This window comes from Ictalurus punctatus, chromosome 1 (assembly GCF_001660625.3).
Source record: "Ictalurus punctatus breed USDA103 chromosome 1, Coco_2.0, whole genome shotgun sequence".
NCBI lineage: Eukaryota > Metazoa > Chordata > Actinopteri > Siluriformes > Ictaluridae > Ictalurus > Ictalurus punctatus.
The window spans coordinates 10,291,568-10,296,567 of NC_030416.2; the positions used below are offsets into that span (position 1 = coordinate 10,291,568).

At 48.1% G+C, this 5,000-nt stretch overlaps 1 protein-coding gene across 5 annotated transcripts in view; it reads left to right on the top strand.

Annotated features, from left to right (window-relative positions):
* The window catches only part of ddr1 (discoidin domain receptor tyrosine kinase 1), a 51,675-nt gene that overhangs the window by 13,373 nt on the left and 33,302 nt on the right, over nucleotides 1-5,000 (top strand). The window lies entirely within an intron of this gene.

The window sequence follows — 5,000 nt, forward strand, 5'->3', positions numbered from 1 at the left end:
TTATTCACGAGTTACTCTAGCCTTCCTGTTAGCTCTCTCATCAACAAGGCATTTCTTTCCTCAGAACTGCTGCTCACTGGATGTTTTTTTTTTTTTGTTTCATTTTCAAACCAGTCGATCTGGCACCGACGACCAGAGTCGCCGAAATCACCCCCCCCCCCCCCCAATTCTGACGTTTGACGTGAACGTTAACCGACGCTCTTGACCCGTGTCTGCATGCTTTTCTGTGTCACCGCTGCAGGATTGCCCGGTTGGATAATCGCACGAATGAGCAGCTGTACGCGTGTTCCCGTGTGCGTCTAAATCGAAGGTACGCACGTGCGAGGTCGCGGTCGCCGGAAGTCGCCGCGGTCACGCCGACTGTGCGGCAGCATCGGTGTACAGCGCGAGTTCCGCGAAAACGGAAAAAAAACGCATCTGAAATGGGCAAGAAGCTGCCGAGATCGACAGTGCTAACAGATTCGACAAGAATTCAGAGCTGTCTTTTTACAGAGTGATAAAAATCCATCCACTCCTTTTTTTTTTTTTTTTTTTTTTTTTTTACTAAATCGAGCAGTGTAAGTGCGAGTTCTTTTGGCGCGCGGTATCCATGTCGTACAACGATGAATAATTTGCCACATACTTCTTTTTAAACGCTGCCCGTTTCCATCGACGAATAACCGGGGGCGCGTTCATTCTCCGACCGGGTCTGACCTTCGCAAATATATATATAGCGTTAGTAAGTGGAAGCAGCGCTAGCGACACACAAACTACGACTAGCTAGCTTACGGGTAAAATGATAGGATAAATACCTCTGAACCATAAAGAAGCCAGTGTTGCGGCCTTTGCGTCGTCACTTGCTCGGCGCAGAATACTGTCGTCTTGGAGCTCTCCACAACCCCCCTCTATATCAGTCTGGATTAAAGATTTAATCTTCTTTTTAAAACCTGAGAAAATCAAGTACAGCATCAGAGGCAGGGGTGACTCATTCTGGGGAAAATGGGCGCAATTTATTACCTACTTCAATGATGTGCGCACCCTGGTGGTGGATCGAGGAAAAGCGGACTGTAATTCCTGATCATCTTACCCCTTTTTGTTGTTGTTGTTGTTTTGGGGTTTTATGTTTTTTGTTTGTTTTTTTCTCTGGTTGTTTGTTTATTGTTTTTTGTTTGTTTGTTTGTTTGTTTCCCCCTTTCTTTTGGTTTTGGCCGTGGTTGTTTGTTGGGGTGTCATGTAAAATGTAAACTTTCAATGAAAATTCTACGATCAAAGAAAAACCATGGAATAAAATACAGATATTTGTACATCCAACCAGGATGTTCGTCGGCGGTGCGTTTCTCCGAGAAATCCCACCTCGAAGTAGGACCAAGCGCCAAAAGGCTTTTATGCGCATTCGAGCTTCAGGTACATCGGGAAACCCGATTTCTGGCCACGTGCCAACGTCCGTGGAGCACGGGTTCTTGGGCAAGTTGTAAGGGTCACTGTCGAGTTCGGCTTCCTTTAATTTAAGCCGATCGTCGTTTTCTTAGCGTCAGTGCATACCCTCTATATACGAGCGGAACCATTTGTAGCTCGATATTCACAGGAGGCGACATTTTGTCATGGGTGAATTGAGGACCGCGAAGGAGACACACACACACAGCCCATCATGACCGACGTACTGAGATACGTTATTATTACTCTTAAGGTTTCTATAAGACCGCTTCTATCGGATGTGCTCAAGTAGATAAAACAAAAAGAAAAAGAGAGCGAGAGATTAAGTTAGTACTACTATACGCCTTCGAGGCTGTTAGCCTGAGCTGACGAATGCCACGTTCACGCGAAGTGGAACATCTCCTTCATCGGCATTTTGGCCGCGTTGGAACGGGTTGCTAATAAAACAAGCGCATTTAGCTGATCTGATTGAAGTGGTACTGGGAGGTAGGGATTGGGTGGCTTAGGGCTCGTATAAAAAGTCTCTATCACGTGTCGTGGTGCTCTCATCATGTTTTGCCACTTCAGTCTGATTCCTTGGCAGTGAGCGCGCGCGTGTCTCGCTCCAATTAGAACCCCCGGCACATAAATACCCTCTCATCGGCCACAGTCTGGTGGTATTTGCTTCTCGTCTGCATGAGCACGAGGTCGATTCCTAACCTTCTTCCTTTTTTTCCGCTCTTCTTCACGTCGCTTCACACCGCCCTCACTCCCGCAAACCCCCGGGGCAGGATTTTCATCCGTGCTGGCGAACCCGAGGCCGGTTCGACGCGTCACGTCGCTGCAGTGCGAGTGCTCTGTAAAACACACACGGGCAACAAGATACAGTGGTGACGACTCATTATTATTGATTAAGCTGATAAACGCCGACTCTGTATTACTCTCGAAGCGGAGACGTGTCGTGATCATTCAGGGGCAGTGGGGGCTTGACGGTTAAGGCGCCGGGTTAGTGATCGGAAGCCCTAGCACTAACAAGCTGCCACTGTTGGGCCCGTGAGCAAGGCGCTTAACCCTCTCTCCTCCAGGGGGTGCTGTATCATGGCTGACCCTGCACTCTGACCCCAACTTCCTAACATGCAGGGGTATGCGAAGAAAAGAATCTCACTGTGCATATGTATACGTGACCAATAAAGACTCATCATCATAGGAACTTAAGGAAGAGCGTGTTATGACCGAGCCTGCTCTGCAGTAGGGGCTGATTCGAGTAGGCACGAGGTGTCCGCCGAATTCTTTTCATACGCCGTGCGTTTATTCCCAACACGCTCTCAGCAGTTGTCTTATGCGCCCAATGAAAACGCGTCCACTCGTGGCTAACGGACTCGTCAGGTCGAATCCCGAGCTAGAGTCTACCGTCCTTTCATTAGAAAAAAAATACAGTTTTCTGTATTTAATTTTTTCCCCCTCCCCCCCCCTCACTCGCTCAGCTATAGGGTTTGCTGTGGGATTTTTGTTTGAGCACCATTACATCATCACTCAAACGGACTAAATCTCGAACACACCCTTAAGTAAATACGGAGCAGCTGGAACAGGATGGCCTGTAGCGGAAGGGGCGTTCGGGTTATTATGGGTGAGAGCGTAGCTTATCCGATATAGGGTTCTCGCAAATGGAATTTATCCGTGTTTGCAATGCTTCTTTATTTGTTTGTTTATTCCTTAATGAATGTAAGTGTAGTACGGGATGATCTGTGCCTCGTGTACAGTCTGCTTCATGCGTACTTCTGTGAGTTCATCCTTCAGAACTGGGCTGCGGTCGACCCACGTCGTACCTCGAGACTCACCGAGAGGGTGAACCCCTGCTCCTCGCTGAAAGTCCCCCGGAGAGCTTTCCTGATCAATTCTTACTCGCACACTTTTTGGGTCTTGAGTACATTTCTGCAGCTATTTTAAGAGTAATTCATCTCGCTCTTGCTCGTGCGCGCTCGCTCTCTCTCTCTCTCTCTCTCTCTCTCTCTCTCTCTCTCTCTCTCTCTCTCTCTCTTTCCTCTCTCTCTCTCTCTCTCTCTCTCTCTCTCTCTCTCTCTTTCCTCTCTCTCTCTCTCTCTCTCTCTCTCTCTCTCTCTCTTTCCTCTCTCTCTCTCTCTCTCTCTCTCTCTCTCTCTCTCTCTCTCTTTCCTCTCTCTCTCTCTCTCTCTCTCTCTCTCTCTCTTTCCTCTCTCTCTCTCTCTCTCTCTCTCTCTCTCTCTCTCTCTCTCTCTCTCTCTTTCCTCTCTCTCTCTTTCCTCTCTCTCTCTCTCTCTCTCACTCTCTCTTTCTCTCTTTCTCCTCTCTCTCTCTCTCTCTCTCTCTCTCTCTCTCTCTCTCTCTCACTCTCTCTTTCTCTCTTTCTCCTCTCTCTCTCTCTCTCTCTCTCTCTCTCCTCTCGCTCACTCTCTCTCTCTTTCCTCTCTCTCTCTCTCTTTCCTCTCTCTCTCTCTCTGTCTCTCTTTCCTCTCTCTCTCTCTCTCTCTCTCTCTCTCTCTCTCTCTCTCTTTCCTCTCTCTCTCTCTCTCTCTCTCACTCTCTCTCTCACTCTCTCTTTCTCTCTTTCTCCTCTCTCTCTCTCTCTCTCTCTCTCTCTCTCCTCTCGCTCACTCTCTCTCTCTTTCCTCTCTCTCTCTCTCTTTCCTCTCTCTCTCTCTCTCTGTCTCTCTCCTCTCTCTCTCTCTCTCTTTCCTCTCTCTCTCTCTCTCCCTCTCTCTCTCTCTCTCTTTCCTCTCTCTCTCTTTCTCTCTCACTCTCTCTCTCCTCTCTCTCTCTTTCTCTCTCTCTCTCTCCTCTCTCACACTCTCTCTCGCTCTATCTCTCCTCTCTCTCTCTATCTCTCCTCTCTCTCTCTCTCTCTCTCTCTCTCTATCTCTCCTCTCTCTCTCTCTATCTCTCCTCTCTCACACTCTCTCTCTCTCTATCTCTCCTCTCTCTCTCTCTCTCTCTCTCTCTCTCTCTCTCACACACGCTCTCAAAAAACGTAGCTTGTTATTTTCCAGAGAAAACGAAACGCATGAACTCGTCCGTCCTAAGGAGCTTCCCTTGCTGAAAGACTTCGCAAAGCACCGCGACTGTTACAAGGCGCGAACACCTGAGACTCTTTCTATAAATTTTCAATACATTCCCCCAAACAAACAAAAATAAAAGGCAATAAAAACTGGTCTTTTAATCCAACTAAACGGTTACTGGAAGAAATAATCAGACAGATGAATCGATTATCAAAGTAATCGTCAGTTGCAGTCCTACTGAAACAGCTTATTCAGGGCAGTGTAAATAAAAAGTCCGTCCATCCATCTTCTATACCGCTTTATCCTTTTCAGGGTCACGGGGAAACCTGGAGTCTATCCCAGGGAGCATGGGGCACAAGGCGGGGTACACTCTGGACAGGGTGCCAATCCATCGCAGGGCACAATCACATACACACTCACACACCCATTCATACACTACAGACACTTTAGACACGCCAATCAACCTACCATGCATGTCTTGGGACTGGGGGAGGAAACCCCCGCAGCACGGGGAGAACATGCAAACTCCGCACACACACACGACCCTGGAGGTGTGAAGCGAACATGCTAACCACT